The sequence below is a fragment of the Ptychodera flava genome, chromosome 20, assembly GCF_041260155.1.
Source record: "Ptychodera flava strain L36383 chromosome 20, AS_Pfla_20210202, whole genome shotgun sequence".
Taxonomy (NCBI): domain Eukaryota; kingdom Metazoa; phylum Hemichordata; class Enteropneusta; family Ptychoderidae; genus Ptychodera; species Ptychodera flava.
The window spans coordinates 7,492,988-7,515,776 of record NC_091947.1 but is presented as its reverse complement, the minus strand read 5'-3'; the positions used below and the strand labels follow the sequence as shown (position 1 = coordinate 7,515,776).

The window sequence follows — 22,789 nt, the reverse complement described above, 5'->3', positions numbered from 1 at the left end:
CCTGATTCACATCATACTGCTTCTACACATACACCTTGTTAGCCACAGGGCTGATGGATACACTTGTTCTCGCATAATATTTCAGATTAAAATCAGCATATTGGCAAACGTCACTCTTGCTATTAGGACATTGAGATGCACGGTGTGGTTATCGAGAATTGTGGCGATTGACTGTCTCGATTGAAAACCAGGCCTGGCAATTAAAATTCTTCGTCTAGCGTTGGTTGTAATGTTACGAGAAGTTCACCTTATTCTATCGTTCTTTTCGCTCTTTTTATTATGAAGAGTTGTTCACGAGCGAATGCAAACGGCTCAGAATTTACATCAACTGAAATGCATAGCATTGATGGATAAAAAGTCTCATCTCGGTCGAACTTTCACTGTTTTTGGTATAAGTATTACAATTCGTGCGAATCGAAGCTTGTTAACCTTGATGGAAACAGATTAACAAAGAAAATATTTCTTTGGGACTATGCTCTTCAGCAGTCCAATTGGTCTTCTGATGTATGTCATATTTTTGATGACCTGAATTTTGATACAGATGGACTACTTCATGTAAACTTAAGTCTTGCCTCAAGTCGTTTGCGACTTGAATATTCAACTGCTTGGTGTGAAAGTGTAAACCGAAAACCAAATTTAAGAAAATATGTGCTCTTTAAACTGATTGTAATGTAGAATGCTATGTATTGATGTGTCTGTCTCGTAGACAGCGACCTTTATTGGCTCAATTTAGAGCAGGTGTTTTGCCTTTACGAATAGAAACTGGAAGATATAGGGGAGAAGCTGTTGACAATAGAATCTGCATTTTCTGTAATCAAAATGCTGTAGAAAATGAGACGCACTTTCTTTTCCATTGTAATCTATATGACGATTTGAGGGAAATGTATTCAAATACTGATTATCAAACTTTGACATCAGATACTGAGAAATGTAAATTTTTGATGTCTAGAAACGTTAGGGGAATATCAAAGTTTATTGAACATGCATTTACAAGGAGAAAAGAGCGTTTATATGTGAATGTTTGAAAGCGTATTGTTTTCCGCTTACAATGCCCTCGTGACCTATATTTTGAATTGTCTTAAAAGTGACATATAAGCCCATTGGGCTGGGAGGTGTTAACCTTATGCTGAATTGTATTCTTTTTGAACCACTGATATCTCATGTCACTATAATAAACTTAACTAACTAAACTTAACTAAAATATAGTTCACACCAACGCTGCACTGAAATGAAGTTGCCATGTATTGGTCGAGACAATGCCTGCAGGAATTAAAGGGTCAAACCCTAAATTTATCACAGTACATTTCATTATTTTTTCGAGAAAACTACATCTCCTACTTTTTTGTCCCCAAGTATGAGGCAGTGCAAAGAATTAGCCTTACATTGCAAATCGTGTCAACACGAAATGTTATTGTCGACGAAAGTATTTTAACCTGAACTAGAGTTGAGGTGTACCAACAATAGCATCAAGGACTTTACACACAAATGCAGACTGTGTTGACTAGTTGAACACGAAGCATTTCGACAAGAATTTGAAGTGGTGCAAGAAAGTGTGTTTTATGTACAGATATAAAAGAATAAAAGTAATGGCAACATGGATCAAAAGTTACAGATAACGGAGTTTTGATAAGTATGTTAACATGAGTCAAACTTTGGTGGATTTCAAAGTTTGCACACTTCATAGTTCAAAATATGCTCCATCATTTCCATGCAAGTTACCGGAGCCGTTTTCCAGTCCAGAAATGTGAGCATAGTGGAAAGGATTCAAATTGACAGCCTTATGCTTCGAAAGATATATAAAAAGACCAAAAATCGAGTATTAAACTAGGGCAAGATTTTTGTAGAGCCTGAGGTTAATCGTCAGCAAAGTTTATATTCTAAATTTCGGTCTCACTGGCCAAAAATTGCGTATACTGTTTATATTCTCTAATCAGCGAAACTGAACTCGACCACTCAGACTGGAAAAACAGGCTTTTATACTTTCCACGAAAACTGAGTCCGTTGGGGTTCTATACGATGCGGATGGCGAGAACAGAAGAAGCGTTGTGATTGATGACACCGTGGAGTATCTGTTGCCTGAAAATGACAGACCATCTATCGTTGGCGACATCACCCTTGGCGGGCCGATTTGACAGCTGATGGGGAGAGTTCAAGCCACCACCATCCACTCAGGGCTGTGTTAGTGTTTCCTTGTCAGTTCCAATTATCGATGAAGTCAATCACAGCTACTTGGTAAAGCATGGTGTTTGTAATCTGCAGCAGTGAGTAAATACCCAGTTTGACAATTACAAATGGAATAGCTTAAAGGTTAACCATTACTGTCATAAAACAGTTGACTCTGAAAGATAGGGGAGTTCGGATTTTGCTTCCCAATGAATGCTTGACAGTTCGTTTGAGGGGACTTAATATCTATGTGTATACTTTTGCGTCTAATTTACATAATTGACTGACGTAACGAAAATGACAAGACTTTCTTCATATCACCATGATCAGAGGAAATTAGGTCAACACTATACATGGGGTTTCCTCATACTTATTTCGCAGGATTCGGAGGGAAAATTATGATGCTGGAATTACATCAGAAGTTGGCGAAAAAGAGGCGTAAATGAAAGAGAAGACTTTACAGAGTCTACAAAGCAGTATTGCAGCAGTTAAAATTGTATTTGTTCAAATTATTTTCATTTCCCAACCAGATGGGAGAAGCATTTCCAAAACTCGCGGCTTTTGGCGAGCTCCTTTAGCGCAGGCGAGAAATCTAAGGAACAAGAAATTGGCAGCTTAAACTAATGTGCTAATCTGTCGTTGAATATGTGTACATGCTCGTGGCCATTACTTTCGCCATACACCGTTATCGCAAGTCTACCTACCCCTGTCTTCCCATGGGCAAGTTCTCTGTTAAGGTATCATATCGATGATCGGCTATATAGAGACTCTTAAATACATCACTTCCAGTGAACGATTTTATCAAATGAGCTATGCAAACCGAATGTGACTCAAATCACAATGATGTGTTTGCGTAGCGTTGAACTACGGCAAGTGATGTTAGCCCCTTGTGAGCATCCCATCTGTGTTAGGGTTCCATCTGGACAGCAATAAACTCCATCCTTTGACATTGAAAGAGATTTCATAGTGCCGAATCTAGAACGCAGCCATGCGTCATTGACGAGCCAAAAATTGTCGAGGAGGCCTGAATAGTGCCTAGCAAAAGCATAAAGGTATGAAAGGTATGGTGACGTGACCTCATGTCTGAATGTTTTTTTTTAATTGTTTTTAAGCCAAAAAGGAAAAAATAAACCATTTGATATCCCAAATCGATGGTGCGATGGTTTTTTGCTGACGGTAAAGTGATTGACGGATTGATGTAAAGCGTTACCTAGATTATAATTTTGGATTTTGTACCAATTATCGTACTTACCCTTGATGAAATAGGTCTACTATGCCATTGCGATCTGTAACTCCAAGTAATGTTCAACCTCCCTCTAGAAAAGATTGTTCAACCATCATATCAAATGCTAAACACCGTCTACACGAAAGGAGGCAGGGATGGCATTACGAAAGCTATAAACATTCGTAAGTTTAGAGTTACATCAGTTACATACATGTACTTGCGTCTCCCTTTTGCTATTGACTAGATTTTTCTTAATTTTGAGATAGATAAGACTAAATTTTACGATCTTTTAAAAAAAATATCCAATGTCTGTCACACATTTCATCACAGTAGTGTTTTTGTCAAAACTATCGCTGCATTCAAGTGTCTGTGTGTCTCGAGTCAATCCGTGACCTCTTGGCTGAGTATACCTATGGCGTACGTAACGATCAACATCTGCAGTAATCTATGAGTAAAAGTCTATTTTCCCAGCAATGGCGTTGATTGAAATGATTGTTAAAATGCCTCTAGGACAACGTTATGTAACTTTGAATGATTAAAGATATCTAGGCTGTAGGTTACTTGTACCTCTGAGCCAAAGTTTCACTAAAAGTAGGGTGGCCAAGCCATTTTTTCTCTTGTTTATACACACAGTTTAAATGGATTTTTAGCAAGAATGGGGTAAAAGAAGAAAAATAAAAAAAAAATTATGCAAATAGCTGTATCCAATCAAAAGTTATGAAGTTTTAAAGCAAAAAAATGCCATTTTTCCGCGGACAATTTTCGGCAAATTTTAAAATTATTTCAATGAATGCCGATTCCTTCAAGTTTGGCAACCCATAATTTTTATTTACTTCACATGGAATCATTAAACTATGTGTCTTGTGCACAGATTTACCAAATATTACGGAAAAATCAAGATTTGACTGATGCACAGTCTTGGATTTTGAAACTGTGAGTGTTGAAAATTGAAAATATTTTGTCTGACTTAGTCAAAATTGCGGCGGCACCGTACCATCGAAAAATGGATGGATTTTTATGTTTTTATGAATTTTGAATTCACATAACTTAAAAACTAGAGCTCACAATACAATGAAATTTTGTCACAATGTTATTTAATAACACTCAATTCTAACAAATCAATTTAAACTGCCAATTGTCTTTTAATGCAGTTCATTTTCAGCCATGAAATTGTAAGAAATAGCTGTCCCTAACTTCAGCCTCAGGCAGGCTGTCAATGGTGTGTCAGTGTGACTGCCTTCCGCCGCCATCTTGAGTTACACTGTACTGAGGTCTATGAATGAACATGATTTTGTTTTTATGATTCGTACTTGTGCTCGTGGACAGATTTTCGTCATATTTCACAGAAATGTTGGAATGATGTTTAAAAAGAGCATGCTACAAGTTTTATGGCAAAAATATGTATCTAAATGGGAAAAATCTACACCGAATTCACCGTACTCACTTTACCTCGTGTTTGCTGGCTAAAATTCCCAGAATATAACAAAAACTCACCACTACATGTAAATGGGATGGTCTGCCACTTCCTGGCCAAGTTTCACAGTTCTATGACAGCGTGCACAGGGCCCGAAAGCAGTTCCGTTGCGAAATAGGTATTGACTGGATTCAGAAGTGCGTGCCATGAGCGGCGACCGCTCGAGCGCTGTGGCCGGTCAGTACAAAGTGGCATTTTTGGAGAGGAAAACTATTTTTCTATCGTTTTTTCTTCAGTTTTTAATGAAACCTGCCTCATACATCGATTTTAATTGGAAATATCTATTTTTTCAGTAACTGAGCTACTTATTTTCAGAAAAAATGGCGTTTAAAATTTCACGAAAATCAAATTTCACTTTCAGTGTGCGTGAGTTGCGTATAATGTCGCAACATTTTAGCTTAACTTTGGCCAACCTTTCACTAAAAGGCATTGTGTATACTATAGAGCCCGGCCGGCATTGCATTGACTTATTAATCTACACGGTGGCAAGGTCGTGAAAGTGGTTCGTACCGCTGCAAATATGATAAAATGAGATGACAAAGGGTATTTACAAAAGATCAAACTGCAAGACTGTATTTGCTATCGAGTGAACTTCAAGAGATCAAAGATGGCAGACTGGGGAATTACGGAATGAAAATGCCCGTTTCATAACCTGCTGTGAAAACAATTTTATACAGATCAATTAGACTAATTAAGTCTGTTTCTAGATTTGGTGACTTGAATGAAAACATTATTAATGCCGTTTTCCATGTTTTTACTTCAAATTGATCTGTTTTATTGTTTCAATTATCTGTATAATGTTTTTACTGTAAACATCTTGCAAGCTTGTGCTTGGGCTATTATGAAAGCAATTTTATTCATATATGGCCCAGTGTCTGCTTTGTCCAGCTAGTGACAGAGTGTAAATAATACAGCTCAATGAGTATAGTTATTAAGGAATTATTAAAGTGCAAATACAGGAAAGGAGTGATTCAGTAAAAATTGTAAAGGAGTGTTCCCTGTACTAATCCATGGTTGTCATATGCGAAGGTATTGAATGCAGTGTTTGTAATCTCCGTCCTACCTCCATAATCTCAATCCTGTAAAGAAAATGCAAATTCGTACAAATAAATGCAGATTCTTAGGCTTTTTTTTGCCATTCCTAGAAATTTCGGATTACCCAGCTCTAGTTGGAATGGATACTAATTACCACTTCTATAGTTATTTTGAGAAAACATGTGCTCACGAAATGGCTTCCGAAGTACCTTAGAAAGATGGGGGAAAACACTCGAGAAGAGGGTAAAACAAGTGTAGTACTGATGAAAAGGATAGGGCATCTCTGTTATTCCAAGTGCATTTCAAAGTGACCCCCTTATGACTTCCATGGCCCCAAAATTTATGTACGGGCCCAAATGTCCTCTGATTCTACTACCTACATTCAACACGTAGATGGATTTAGTTTAAAATCAGTTTACTACACGAGGCACTGGAGAAAAAATATCGCCTCTTTGCCCTGACAGCATGGATACTTTCCAAATACTGCCCAAGGTGAATCACTAGAGATCCTTGAAATAAAAACACAATAAGTCTTCCCGTTTTATCGGATTACGAGTGACGTCAATTTCATTTATGCCGGGGGGGGGGGGATACCGGAGAAAACATTCAATCAGAAAACAGGTTTGGTGTAAAAGAGATATGCATAGTTTGATCATTGCTTGAACAGTAGGAATGGTATTGGTAACAACAAAACCGATTTTGTTTGTGACTTCATACGAAATCGACATCAATAGTGAAATGACTAGGAATGCAAAACAATGACTAAATGCCATCACATGTGTACGGTCGACTACGTGGCAATAAGCTTCTGAACAACCTCAAGAATCAAGTTTCTCCATGTAATAGCGCAGGGCCATTCACTCGATTTTGTCAGCTGACGAGTAGCACCTTTTGCATCGGATTGACTAATATAATATGATGTGATATGATATGGTATGATATGATATGGTATGATATATGACGTGATGTGATATGCTGATATGACATGTTGCATTGTCATATCTAGTTTCAAACAATGGTTGTTAAGGGCAACATATTCAAAGCGCCTATATATATCATGAACTTCGTGTTTTAACTTATAAGCCTGTGAGATAAGTCCACTTAGAGAATGAAATGGGAATGGTTAATTCTGTATGGCCGTCATACACCAAGAAAGCTTCGGTTGCGCTTTCTAGTCACTTTCATTTCAATATGATAAGATATTTTTGTCCCGGTGCATGTGACAAGTCTACATTGTCTTCGTCAAAACATCATGACTTTAACAAAACAAATGAATAGAACTGTACAGCAGAAGAGGTAATATCTTCTTATCGAGATTTTACATCATCCTCAGTATTTCTTCTCAAACATCCGACAAATCATGTAAAATGAAAATAGCGGGCTCAGCATCTCGAACGACTCACTACTGCTTAAAGATGTGGAGAAATTCTGATATGAGAGTTTTTGGAAACAAGAAATGGTACAATTCAGAGTAGCTTTCTTAGAAAGCGAGTAAAACATAACCTTCACTGATGCTTTCACTGGAGAAGTGGCACAGGGAACATTTGCACGTTTTCACCAGTAGGTAAATGGTTAACCAGCAATGCTTTATGACATAGCTGTGGGGGTACTTCAGTGGGGGTTCTGTCTGACAATAAATCTTAACAGAGAACAGAAGCTCTCTGCATCCGGAAGCCAGAGTGACAGATTATTTGGATTGAAAAGGGATCGTCAATTCATCTGAACCAAATCCCCGTGAACAATTTGCATTGTTCGTTTGTTAAATAACGATCCACAATGTCACTTTCAACCCTTTTGTAGTCGTACATTTCAAAAGCGACTGGCACACTCAAGGCGCAACATTACATCAAAGACCACGTCTCTTTGATGCAAATGACGTCACTACTGTTGGCTCAGGCACAATTATTTCGTTAAATAACGGTATTGCTAGAACCAGATCCTCGCACACTGGAGAGCTGAGGCGATGGCATTGCTTTGTCTAATTACGGGTTACTGATGAGGTCTTTTCTAGTTTGAGATATCCTATTCTTTTGCTCTCAAAGTTTCACAGGTTTGCTTAGATTTGAGCATGTCAAGCTCACAATAGAGCAGTATCATTTATGTAAACGCTTTCACAATGCCGTCTGCCACGGTCTGGTATCTCGACGCAGGCCGACATCGCAAGGGACAAATGGCTGCATTAATTTATTGTAAGAATTGTATATAGGCTTTTAGGAAACTCAGCCGACGGTGTAAATTCCAAGTCTGCGCACGAAGGTCGCCGTTAACCCTCTTGAGCATCGCACTTGAGATCTCTTACAGAATACAAGGATCGTCTACTCGTGGCCATACGATTTCATCTCGGCAAAAGGAATTATGGCCGTGCCCTAACTCTGAACGACCCGACAAATATTGAAAAAGATTGCTGGAGGGTTAGGTCATCTTAAGGCTTAAAATGTACCAACAGAAAGAATGAAATGGCCCCTTTTCCTAATATCATACCTGAAAAGTATTATTTCAAACTTCTAGGCCAAGAAACTACTGCTCCATTCATATTATTACTAATTGATGAAATATTTTAATTTTTCAAGTTTTAATTTCTAATCCATGCCAACAGAACAACTTTTCTTGACGTTCATTATCATAATAATATGATTCGACGTTGACTTCTAGTGTTTTAAATTTCAGACATAATGATGATTAAAGTAGGATAAGAACCATGTTGTGGAAGTTGCTGAAACAGCTTCTTGAACCCCCGGATGTTGCGCACACCTTGAACAACAGGGTCTTAAGACGAGCTGGCTGCGTCTCTGTCATAAATATATCTTACTTCAATGTCAGTTAGGTCATCAATCAAGGCCACGCCAAGTCTGCTGTACTTTATCGGTATATAATTATAATCGACTAAATAATCGAATCAAACTTACTTTTCGTAGGCCGAAACTTCGGAATATCGTGGAGAATAAAAATCTCAAGGTGAAGGACAAATTCATGTACATCCTTGGTCTCTGTCTGTTTATGTTCTCTAATCTGTGTGCGTAGAATATTTGGTGAATCCTTTCAAGAGTCCTTACTTATTCCAAGGTTAGCACCGCAGTTGGATAAAATACTTTAAACTATAGTTTACATCCATTGCTACTCACCAAAATCTGTGCTGTCAACTAAATACATCATCGCCAATGTCGGTTCTTTTTTCATATATGAACTCAATAAAGCAGTGTAAACCACATTATTTGATCAAATATAGTGCAAGAATAGAATTTAATAAAACATCTTTGATTTAATTAACATGGCTCTGCTAAAATTCACATCATTGCGACAAGTATGTCAATCCAAGAACGTTTTAGTTTCCTTGTGTTCTGTAAGTATTCTATAGAAACTAGGTTCCTCGCAGTGAGTCAGGAATTAAACTCGATTAGCAGTAATGTATTTTCTTTCCAGTGTTCTGTCTGTGTTTGTAAAACAGTTTTTCTAGTGCTACTCCCTATATAGCCATGTCGAAATGCGCAGTGTTTCACCATAGACCCCCAACAAAGAGGGGTCTATTATCTAACTTTAAAAACTTAAACTGCTCTATGTGTAATGTCCCGTGTTATTGTTGATAACTAAGTTTTAGTCCAAACTGGAATTCATTGTCTGAATAACATGTCATATTGCACACAAGGCATATACCTTGTGGTTTACCATTCTGTAATGAGAAGAATGAGAAATGTATTTAAATAAATGAAAACATAATCAAAGGTTAGAACAGTTGTCCTTTTAACAAACATCCAAGAGCTTTAACTTCTTTCCTCGTTGTGTGTTTGTGAAAGTAGTAATTGCTATGTCCCCGTTGACCACTTAACGCTTGCCTAGCTGAAATGAACAGAAAACATTCGACTATACAGAGACTGGGGAATAGGAATTAGGAATTCCTATCTGTAGGGGTTCCAATACTGCATGACAAAACGGTAAGATGCTGTCCATTTTGTCTAAGAGGTGGGCTTGCCTCGGGGGCACGCAATCATTCTATGTGTGTGTGCATACCTACTTCAGCACAGACATAATGCTCCAATCGCTGAATGATCAAGTAGCGTTGACCTCGGGCTGTCAGCTCGCTTTTGAAGATACAGACTAAAACCTCTGCATAGATGACCTGCAAATACTTCACTGAAGTATCACGTGACCCCACTTCATACAGTTTACAGCAACCTGTCAGCGCCGCCAAACTATCATTTCCCATGGCATAAAAAGGCATTTTACTATTTTGATTTCGTTTCGGCAGATATCGGGCAAGGTTCGATAAGAATGAAATTTTCATATGATAAAATTTTGTGCAGGTGTATCATCTCAAATAATTGTCTGTGCTAAACCGTCGTCTGATGCATAAAGCAACACTTGAAGCCAGAGAAGCGAAACATCCTATAGTCAGATTAATGAAAACTATTTTCGTTAAGAATAACCCAACAGAAACAGGAGTACATAAGTAACGAACGCCTGCTTATAACAAGATCTTTTGAAAGTTAAAAACTTGTCGAGGAGAAAGTAACATATCAAATGTAATTACTTGTTTAGCAAAACACTGATATTAAACAATGCCTTTGGCAATGACCATTAAATCAACATATAACTGACAGAGTTTGGGCGTAAAGAGAGACAAAGGCTATTGTTTTCCTTTTCTGTACAAAGCAAACATTTTCGTTTAAAATATCAACAAAAACTAATAAATGCACGAAATGGTCTTTCTGGTGGCATTATCAAGGTAAGAATACCTGCGAACTCTACCGGTGGAACCGTGACGTGTACGGTCAGCTGAGGTACGTCTGAAAAGGGCGATTTGTATTCGAAATATGCACCAGGTGCCGATGCGTTGAATGGCGAGTATCAATATTTGGAATAATCATGGACCGACGTTTAGTTCCACTTGTCGTTTACGCATACCTACACTGGGCAGGCACTCCGACGTTTGTTGTCTTTGCAAACAACGGCGATTGTGTTTCGAATCTGCGACAAAAAGCCGAGTCTTACTTCTGAAATCACAAAAAGTCGCCAATGAAAGCTTATTTTCTCCTCTCGGGCCGTCTTTTATCAACCAAGGTAAACACCAGACTGTCGTTGCTATAGGTGCCACAAACTGCGTTCAAGCACTGCCGTTCAACAGTATGCAGACAAACTTCTGCGCTTTACCGTATACTAGTAACATTAACCCCACACTGACCACGGTCCCTACACAAATATGAAGGACCTGCATCTTACGTACTATGCTATACGCTGTGACAAAAAAATGTATATTGTTGATTTTAAGAGCGAGGAATCGCACGAAACACAAGCGAAAATTCCATTTTAACCAGATTCCACACTGTCGTTTAACAAACGTTGAAACAGTCGGGCGATAGTACTTTTACACCATAGGCAGTACTGTCCGTATTTAAACGTAGTTTTGACTCGGTTCTCACTACGGATTTGATTTTTCTCAAAGTTTCAGGGAGTACTCTGCTTATCCAACAAATCCGCCGGGTATTATTTGGTAGGATTATAAAATAACGGACACATAACTGTATTACGAGGCGGGAATGCATTCTACCGTATTACCCACACCGTCCACATACACTGCAGTAGGGAAAAATCTTTACAGTTTTCTTTGCTTGGATACAGGGTTCGCTCTATTGTATCACACAGGGGTGTGTAGTATTGATCCGAGTAAAGTTTTCACAATGTGGTTCTATGTAACAATTGTTACAGAACTATTGTTCTATTCTATGTCATTGTAGACATACAATACAGTTATTATGTGTCAAAGGCACACCTACGTTTTTGCTGTTTGTTTCAAAAAGTTTCACCCATCCCTTTAAGAAATAGTTTCGTCCTAAACTTCGATTATCTGTCTTCCCCTTTCACTGCTCACGCACGGAGCAACACCGGGAGAGCTGGACTCGACCCAAGGCGTCTCCGACGTATACAGAGCAACTGGCCAGTCACGCAGAGACGACAGTGCTGTGCCAGCCTCCTGGAACGTGATACAGGGAAGCCATTTGGGGATAACAGAATCCCCCTCGTGTTAAATGAAGAGGAGGGTCTGGAGAGAGAGGGGAAAGTTCCGAAAGAGGATCGAACGTTAGGTAGGTAGTTCATATGTGTGCTTTCACTGTGCCTATCATGAAGTCAGTGTTTGTAGCCATTGTATTTGTAATCTACAGAACAGTAATCGTATTGAGCGGGCATTAATTAAGCAACAGGGTGGGTTTCCGAAACGACACAATGGTCCGATGTTTTCGGTAATAGGGTCTTCAAAACTCGCCCTTCTTTCCTAATCCAAGATGATGACCTGTGCGAGTTTTACGAACTGCCGATAATTTGGCAGTAGCGTAGTGTTCTGCATTCAGAAGAATAGCTCTCTCTCTATCTTTAAGGCTCCTATCACGTAGCTTGGAGTCTATTCTTCGATTACAAGAATGTCAGAGCTTACAACTTTGGAGACTGGAAATCGGAGGATTGACAATTTCTAGCCTTCTTTCCATGCTGTAGTCTGAGCATCGTTATTCCGACTTCGTTAAGACACTGTTTAAGTTGATAACATGTTCCCTCTTGCACTGTTGACCGACGACAAGCCGTGTTTGGCAACTGAACTTAAAGACTTAAAGTACCTGTTGTATCTTGTGGCAAGTTAATATCATCATACTCAACACACGGGAGACAGCTATGTCCGATTTTGTCTGGCTTGCAGACACCCCGTCGAAAATTTCCACTTGAAACCGTGCTTCTTCCGCACATGGAATTTATTTCTGTTTAACATTTGAAGTGTGCAGACGGCAACGGAATAAAACGAAGGTCAAATAAAATATAAACCATGTCATTTGATTACAGCACAGTTAAGACCACCGTAGGGAAGGCCGGTACACTTAAAAATGTTTACATCTATCAGCCAAGCACCGCCTGCAGATGTAACAACTTTTCTGTTCTTATAAAATACCTCCCGTCTAATTGGCGTTGGTTGAAACGGTCTACACTTTCCGGACAAGGACGCGTTTCACGGATAAAACACCAACGAAAACGGCATTACTGCCTGAAGTGTTACGGTCTCTGTGTTCCTAAAAAGTGCCTCTTTACCTGATAAACGACGCGATGCACACAATTTCAGTCGGCTGCTGTGTCCTCGATATGCGTCCTGAGCTCAGAAAGTTTCGCATAATATGAACTGGAAGATGAATTTGTAAGCGAACTTAGTTCTAACCGATACATCGTACGTTCCAAGTTTGCAAGTTTAGACTATATGATGTCGATAAAATGTATCGTTCATAAGGTTAGTACGGCATTTCAAATATATCTTAGTCCTTGAGCACGTAGTTCAGACATCTAGTTTTCGGAAGCTTATTTATTCAACTCAGATGACCCTTCACAGATGCTACTGGGTCGTGTCAAACGTTGATACTGGGATACTTTCCAGTGTCAACATTACCATTTGGATGTATAATCGTGGAAGGGGACTCAGCAGTTACCATGTCAACCTTTCCAACGGCGAAGGTTAAGGGTCATTCTCCGAGAAAAAGGTCATGGCACGATTGTGTCGACATAACCCCTGTGCGTGCTAACCGAGAGAAACACTGGCTTGAGCAAATTTACACTTTTTCTTTGCTTCTTTTGTGATGAACACTGACCAGTAAGAAGCTCTCCTTTATCCACTTTCACGAGAAAAGAAAAAAAAAGTGTGATGCGAATACAAACTGATCCACGTAAATCGTAAACAACAGAAGTTATAACGTTGCCGATGTTTAATTAAACCTTTGTCTTAATTAATAAGATTTAGCTGTAATCAGTAGTTAGTTTGTTGCAATTGAAGATTTTCAATTAGGAAAAGGTGATAAAATCTAATAGGCAACGACAACACACCTGGCTGCGAACGTCAAGTAAAACTCATCATGCAAATCTGACTTCGTCTACCAATAATTAGAACTTCCATTACACAGGTCAAGGGTGAAACTTTTGCGAGGTTGTATCGCTTCGAGAAAAAAAAAACCCTGGATCAGTATTGCTCATATATGCAAGTGAAATCTTTGGAGATAAGATCACAGCGTATATATATTTTTCATGTTCTTTATTCCCCGCTCTTACTGCATACGTGAACTTTTTTGACAGCTACGGACCTAATTTTACATATCAACCCCGTGCTTCCTTTCAATCTCAGAACGCTACGTTCAGAGATTTAATAGGTCCCATTTTAAGATGCAAAACATTCTTTGACTTAGATGGTGGTAGGTATGTTGTCCAAACTACAAAGGATCGGTACATTTCCCCTGGAAAGGACCGTTCCATTCACCTATATCCTCAATATAGCATATGCTGGTGTTTAATGGATGCGCGTTGTATATCTGAAGAAAGTGGTTGCCAAGTCACTACTTTGCACAAGCATGCCATTACTAAAATACTCCGCTGTGCGATTACGTAGTGAAGGGTGGGTTGAGATATATTCAGAAGTTGAACTTTCGCAATCAAGCCTCGATTTATCTTCTCACGCACTGATATAATAAACTGCCCAGCCGAGTTCTTTTGATTTTTTGTCTTGCGTTCGCAAGTGACACACAAGTGTCTGAGATGTTTGAAGTTCTCCTGAATATTAATGAGGGCAACTCCACATTCTGTCGTTTTATATGACCTTTGTGAAGTTTAAGGGGACGGCGGGATCTATTGGCAAATAACGCCTGAAAACTGAAAAAATGATAAGGGCGTAGATATGACATCTGACTTCTCAATAATACAAGCCAAAGGAGAGGAATGCAATTCTTTGATATAGTGATATTGTAGGGGAATCCAGGTAATACTAGATACTAAAACGATATCGCGATGGCAGTATTATTTTTGAATGAAGTATTTCCAGATCCTGCCTTGGCTTCTCAAATGAAGTATAACCGTGCACCATCGCATCATTCCAGCGCCGCAACAAGTTAGTTTGGATCTTTTTCGCGATATCTAAATGTAGATCAAGTGTTTTCCGCTGTTTTGATCCTGGCCCTGCGGAGTTACCTCGGGACGATGAACTGCCCTATTTATCAGATAAAACTCGAGTAAGGTCTCTGTCGAACAGCTCACGATACACACGAGCAATATCACGATACACATTGTAGCAAGATTGCTGGTGCGTATCGCACGTCAAACGGTCGGCACACTGAAATATAATGTTTCATTTACCCCCTCAACTGCCATACAGGAAAACAATTGTCATTTGCAGGATAAGAGGTACAGTAATAGTCAGAAAGTCAATTCAAAATGTCATCGAGAGTACTTAGTAAATTAGTTTTCACAAGTGAATAATTTTGCCTAAGCATTCAGTATCTAGACTGTTTTTAGTGGGAGTACCTCTGTCTCATTGTTATGGATCATAAAAGATTCCAGATACACGCAATTATATCTTTCTGGTGCTTGTGTAGGTGGTCACCAGTGTGCTGATAATTGGTATTGCGAACAATGTCGACTGTTTTAATGGAAGGGTTTCTTCAGAGTACCGTTACCGAAGATAAACTGCCACTGGAAGTGCACATGATTTTGTATATTTGACTTTCATTTAGGCTTTCTTGGGTGAAATGCTTGTCCACTTTTCATCCCTGATAGTGACTCATTTGTGTTAGTAGAGGGTCGTTCAGAATCCTACAAATGGCGTATAGTTCACTTTGATGTTACATTGATTTTAGACCCTGAAACTGCCCCATCAAGTTCTCCGTTCTGTTTCTTAGACCATTCAAGAATTCCATACACCTGATTTTTAACCCAAAACAACATTAATCAAACCAACAATATCAAAAATGTGTGCCTTCCATGTGACAAGGGTTCTTGAAATAGCAGTATGTAATGTTATATTGTACAATGATTTTGGATAACAAGGGTAAATAGTAAAATTTGGACAAAAATTTGCCTATTCTTCAGCGTCAGATCCCTGATATGCTGTAAAGTGTTCAACCCCAACACTCTCTCAGTCTACGGGAAACATTTCCCTGTCCGTCTATAGAGGATTGCTTGTAATGGAAAAGAAGATAGCTAGTTGTGTTGAATTAATTTTTTTCTGATGAGTTGGTTCAGTATAACTTCGACATAGTCCGTCGGGCCGCGGATGACAACAGGCAGGTTAATAGCATGAAAGTAGCACGGCTAATTAATTCTGAATTTCCACCTTTTTGTTGCCTAATACCAGGGTAATGAAATAAAAGCTATGGCTCGTCTACCATCCATGTCCGTTTCTCTCGCGCGTTGGATTTGGCATGCACACGGTGTGCTATGATAGGACAACAGTCATATGCCAGAATGCCCTGTTTATTGAGCATTAACAAAACCGATTATTGAGAGGATTGTTGCTTCCTTTTACCGACAATCTAATAGTCGACCTTCAGGTTCAAGCTCAAAAGTCTCTCGAAACACGAAGCATTTTCGACATGTTTTAATGCAGGACTCCAAAGTAACGGTAGTCTTGCCTTGGGATTTCTAGTTCCTGGAAATGGTTGTCCCGTGGGACTACCACATGTTCTGATGTGTTAATGGAATGAAACCGCGGTGCACAGCCGAACGCGGTGCGCTGGTTCCAAGCTGGCTTGTAGATTCAAACAACGCTCAGTGATCATGCCTAAACCTGATGAAATTTTATCAAATAATGATCAATCGATCACCAGTGTAATTTATGCTAAGTCTTCTTTGGCCATTCATAATAATGAAAAAGATGAAATTGAGTGTAGTGAACCTTTTTGTCTCGTTTCTGTTTGTTTACAAAGTGTGTGATCAGCTTATAATATGAAATGAAAATTGAGTATTCTTTGGCTTTGTTATGAAACATTTCGACTTGAAAGTGCTTTTAAGTACTGTCAATGTGTTGCCAAGCTGAATGAAATTAAACTAAATGAGAAATAATGCTTTGGTGTAATAGTCTTTCGTTTATCAGATTCGTAGAAATTATACTAATTGTAGGATGTAAAAGTACGGAAGCCATATGGCAGTAGTACAAGCGGGCTACCAAATATCTTCTTTGTACAGCTATATTAATTTTCGGAAATGGTTGTCCACTTTGACTACCTCTTAAAAAGTTCATTTCGAGCCCTGTGACAGTAGAGGCGTGCTGCGCATAGTAAGAAATGAAAAAGTCGATTCAGAAACCGAAGCTAAAACAGACGACAGCGGCAAAAGAATTAAAATACGCTTCAAACGTCAAGCAAGGAAGTACGTGATCTGTCCTAAGTATTGACGACTACTGCATCAAGCGTGAAGAGCATCATAAACTCGAGTCATGAGCGGATGACACTAGCAGAACTGCAAATTCAAGGAACCCCTTCGGGTGGAATTGACGATCACCTTTGTTAGCCCAGTATACAAGCGTTTTGCTGTGAACTAACTACAAATAGAAGAAAACGCAATTACACCACCAGCATTTGTCTCTTTATGAGAGACTTTTTCAAGCGGGGCTTTTGGTATCGTTTGCCTTCGTAAGGACAAAAGAGTTGAAACGCTGCTTAATTTAAAAACAGAAATTCCATCCAAAGAGTAAGTCCAGCGAAGCGAGGCGACAAGCATTTTTGGTTCTGTGGTTTTAGCAAGTACAATATCTCTCATTTGAAGTTGTCCTTCCATGCGTTCACATTGAGAGAAAACGAAAACAGCGTCAGGAATAGCGAAATCTAGATGAAAGAAACCTATTCGTAGGTTATAAAGTTGTCAAAAGGCGAGAAAATTGAGTAAATAAGAGCAATCGAAAAGATTAAATAAGACAAATTAAATTTCGGAAGGCGAAGAAGCAGCATTGTAACTGACAACACTGCCCCGCAGAGTTAATGCCTCAAACAATGTATTCAGTTTTTTGTCTTACTTGGAGTGTTTGTTTGTATCTTTGTTTGTTTCCATGGTTTCTTCTGTGTGGGGTGTAAGACGCGCACTCCATGGGTAGCAGGTAGCTTTTGTTGGTGGTGTAAATCTACGCAAACAGTCGATAAACCCGTGAATGAATACTATTCAACGAGTTTCGTCTCCAGGGATCTCTTGATCTGCTTTAGCTCTATCTCAGACTCAGCGGACCGTCTCTTATCTTACTAATTAACAACAACGTAATTAATAACACCGCTCCATTGTCTAACAGGTATTTACACCCATCCCCCACCCCAAGGGTCTGTTTTATTCTGGGTTGATTGCAAGCCTTACGGGATTCCCAAGCGAATTGACCATCGACTTAAACAACAATTATCACCCGTGTGAGAAGTCGTAATTATGAAAAGAGAAGTTCCGTTATCCACATGCAGATTTGGAAGTCAAATTCTAAAGATGCGATATTTTACTGATATATCGACGAAGAGTAGAACCTCATTGCATGCCGAAAGGCAAGGCGTTTCCGATGTGCGTCAGATGCTAAGGTATTGCATTCACGTAGAGATCGCTTTCTTCATCCACATCATCCGTTGCTAGGATACCAATCATTCTCTCCTCAATCATTCTAGGACTTATCCTTTCCGTATCAATTGTCTCTGAGCTCAGGCACATTTTTTATTCTCAGTCCTCCCTAAGGTCGTCAATAGCGAAAGTTTATCTTTCACCCGTCAAACAGTAAAATCCCCAAGACTGATGACCCAGTAATCATCAGAATGATGAATCAACCCGATCGGTCTCTGTCGTATTTGATGTGCGGTTTTGGTTCATTGATTTGTCATGTGACACTTCCTCTCAAAACTTACGGTTTTATCAAGACCAAGGACCACTGGTTAGCAGCAGGGAATGGCGCACAAAAAGATGTCGGTCGTTCATGCAGTCTTCCAAACAATCCAATCAATTTATGCCTTGTCAACGTTGTGGCCGGTCATGAACCTAGCTCGTAGTTTGGTCGGAGACCCTGAGTCTAAGGTCTAGCCAGGAGAAAGAGAAGCTTGGAAGCGGTCTTTCATTAAAGTCATGAGTTGCCACAGACGTAAAGAAAAAGGTCGGGTATTAAAATAATGAAGAAAGTTACCCACCTATTGTAACTGCGCCAAAAACTGTTTAATACAACTACAACCTTCGTCCTTCGCGTTAAAAGAGTGATAGCTGGAGGGGGTTGTTTTACACAATACTGTGAGATCATGATCTATGCCCGCTTCTTTCTTTGTGATATTGAATTTTGATCTATCCTTTTACCAATATTAACACAGAAAGTGATGATGCTATTGATCCACGTGACTTGTATTCAGCACATATTAATTGCAAAGTCAGTCAGTTTGCTGTCTTGAGTCGACTATCCGAAAGTTTCCCATCAAAGTAACTCGATCAAGGAAGCTTAAAATAACTCTTTGGGCAAAATCGAATAATCCTGAGTGAAAACTACTCTGAATTTGAAAAAAGTCGTATAAAAGACATGCCATGTACTTCGTTGCGATCGAACTGAATTAGGCACAACAAAATGGGTAGCAACAATTAATGACGTCATCGTAAACTTACATGGCCCAGTGATTTTATCTTTTAAGTTTGTTATGTAGACTAAAGCATCATCGTTCAAGTCGATGTCACGTGAAAGGGGAAGCACCATTCAAAAGACCAAATATGTTCAGCCTTTCATTGCTCGATCAATGCGTCGTCACCATACGCCCCTTACACAATCAAATTATTTGTTTTCAAGAATTAACGTCATGCTGGATCAGCTTGTGCATAATTCAAAGACATTGATTAACCATGGTCGTCCATTCTTTGCAATTAACTTGACAGACTGTCACCTGGTTACAAAGTGACACACTTTTAGAGATTGGCACTCCGTTTGAAATTTTCCGCAAGGGGGAAAGTTGTCCGACAGAGTAAGCCACAAATATTCAACTAACTGTGATGCAAATTAACAACAGGTTGTTATTGGCATGGCAATATTGTTTATGTTTCTACTGTCCTGTTTATTTTTAAGGATTAGTAAACCTTATGACAATGTCAATGGAGTATCTGTTTTTTAGCCCGTTTGACAAAGAACATTCATGGCAAAGACAAGAACTATCAAAGCAGGCCGGAACACGTGTATGGGATAGTTTTGAACAACTTCAATACATTTGTGCCTGGACGATGTGTATCAGAATTCCTGTGTACACCTATTAGGACGCCCTCTATAATGGAAATGAAAGCCAAGTGCATCAATCAACATGACATTGATCGGCATTAACATACTTTTCCAAATTGTGGAACTACACTTGCGGAAGCGTGACTGTGTTTGTTTTCCAGTGGGATATTGAGTCGTTTTAAGCCCTCAGCGTGTAGCAACGATAGCTGCTGCACTATTTCCTTGATCCTTGCGTGAACAGTTCACCTCTCAAATGAATGTGGGTCAAGGAGCACGCATGTCATGACAAAGAATGGCGAGTCTGTCATTTGCCAGCTGACCTTGTGCCCGGTGATACGATCAAAGACACCAAAATAGTATTCATGAATGCGCGCAAACTCCAAATCCTGCGAAGTGGTGTATCCCAGAATCATCCGCGTCAAGTCGAAATGACGAAATCGTTATCAGAGTGACTACAGTCATTTGACAATAATTTGAGTAAGTCCGAGCCATTTAATTTTTTACGGTATTTTGTCCTGCGGTTTTGTACAGCCACATGGCAACTTTATAGGAGTGCAGTATTCCCTTCAGGTTCTTTTCATGAATTGTAGATGTATCCTAGAGATAGAGGAAACATGAGCAAATCAGATGAGACAGCGTTCTTAAAGAGTGTGTGTCACCTTTCAAATCGATCTGGAATTGAACAGCGGAGGAATAAAACTAGCTACAGTTTATATGTAAATCTTCTCACTTAATTTTTGCATTCATTTAAGTCGATTGATTGAAATTAGTCGTATTGCACGCAACTTGAATACTACTGAGTATACTCAGTGAACACCTATGGCTCCAGTGAGTGCAGCAGTTTTGTCGCTGAGGATCCGAACTCATGGTAAATACCGTTTTGCGCTTCATTCCACCTGCAAGACCATACCCCGTCAGCTCAAGTGCTATGCTCAATTTGAACAAAAATGTACTGTACAATCAAACCATTAATGAACCTTATTGTGATTTAATTAATTAATTGACATTCCATCTGTAATTTCTATAGGTTAGCATTTCATCAAAAGCGAATATAATTGTTTACCTGGATTTCGCTAACTGCAATTGATTCGCATCGTCACTCCGATTTCTGACAATTTACTTTAATTTGTCTCATGGGGAAAAAGTGGATTTTGTATAGCAAGATAGATTGCTCTGAACACAGACATGTGAAAACAGTTTTTGTTAGTGTAGTTTCTCATAAATGCACCGGTAGTAGCAAAATTGCAATTCGCACGATTGAATTCATCGATGTCTTTCTGTGACCTTATACTTAAACTCGTATGTGTACATGCCATGTTCCGGAATCCAAAGCAGTGATTAATCTACATTGTGTATTGCGCGCGTGATAATTGATATTTTCCGATTAACCTTTCACCCGTATTAGCTCCACTCCGTTGACTGCTCCTCAGTACAAGTTCCGCTTTACTACCGTAGACTAGACACTGGCAAACAAACAAATGACTATTCCGGCACACCGACATTTATTTCCGTACATACGAGATATTGTTTAATTCATTGTTAGGTCATATGAAAAGATAATTCATGAGAAGTCCCTCAGCTATATAAGAGCACAACAACGCGGGCGAATGGTGAAATTGTGATAATGTCGAACTGACACTGAAATGTAAACCAACCTTTCCTGTTTGATGGTCTCGACAGTTTTTCTCTGCAACGACCTCTGACAATTTTTGTCTTCTTGCCGTAAAACAACTGACCTTTTTACCGCCGTTTACTCGAAAAGCTAACGGACACCCGGCGTACATCGAATGAGGATTTTAAAGTCGGAGTCATGAGAAACAGTGGAAACTAAACGTTTGAATCCCTGCGAATTTTCCATATAATTAATTGTGTCCCGGAATTAAGGTGATATTGTGACCAGAAGGCTGTACAAGTACATGTACCAGCATTCACTAGTTTTTCCCTCAGCTTCCTCTCTGCTCACGGTGTATGCTACACGGTATGCATAAGCTAATAAACAGCTTTGCCCAGTATTTACAACTTCAATTAATGGGCCAGCATAATTTAACATCAAACTTGCTGGTAACATGGCTTTGGACTAACACTTTACTTTGAATGCTCAAAATAAAGTACGAATTTGACGATATGGTTTATTTTTATGAATCAGACAAAAATTAAAAGTATGCGAATCGGGTTCATACGGCGACCAGACAGTTGAATTTGTCCGACTGGCAAAATTTGGAAATTCTGTATGATGTCAGAATTTTTGAAGACGTATGTCTGTTTGCAGTTACTCGTGTTCTGATTTATCAGTGTGAAAAACATGAAAGCAGGGTAGGTGCGGTCGTATTCATCTTCTAAAACGATCGAAACATGCAGCCTAAGTTTCGTTTTCTTGGCTCCAACATAATCATGAGCTACTTTTCCACAATCAATAGCAAACGGCACTGTCCGGGGTTCTTTGATACCAGTTAGAAATCCACCAGAACACATATATGAAACGTGCAGCAGAAATTGAAAGCTATATGCAGAAGTAAGTTGCTGGCTAATGACTTGTCTTTCCGGTAGCGATGCCGAGAGGCTAACAAAAGCGTGCTCTGTTGAGAATAGCAGTATAGATCAATGCAAGTTTGTATTGAGTGACGTTTGCAAAAAGGCAATCTACCGATGTCGCATCTCGGGTATCGACACAGCTGCCTCCAAGACACACAGTCCTGTCCTCGTGAGGGATGCCATAAAATGCTCGCGGGTATTCAAAAACCCCATTTGATCTAAACCTGAGTCTACACTCTGAGATAGCAAATCAACCCCAGTAAATATATTTCTCTTTTGACCATTGGATCCAAATGATCAAATCAGTGCAACCGAAAAATAAATCGTGCCGTCCTCCGCATCTCATCGCGTGACTTTTAGTTTTAATCAATATATG

General features: G+C 39.3%; 1 protein-coding gene across 1 annotated transcript in view; it reads left to right on the top strand.

Annotated features, from left to right (window-relative positions):
- The first annotated feature begins 11,757 nt into the window (after nucleotides 1-11,757).
- The window catches only part of LOC139119893 (histamine H2 receptor-like), a 35,535-nt gene continuing 24,503 nt past the window's right edge, over nucleotides 11,758-22,789 (top strand). The window contains exon 1 of the mRNA XM_070683840.1: nucleotides 11,758-11,974. The gene's annotated coding sequence lies outside the window, so the exon portion shown is untranslated. The remainder of the gene's footprint in view (nucleotides 11,975-22,789) is intronic.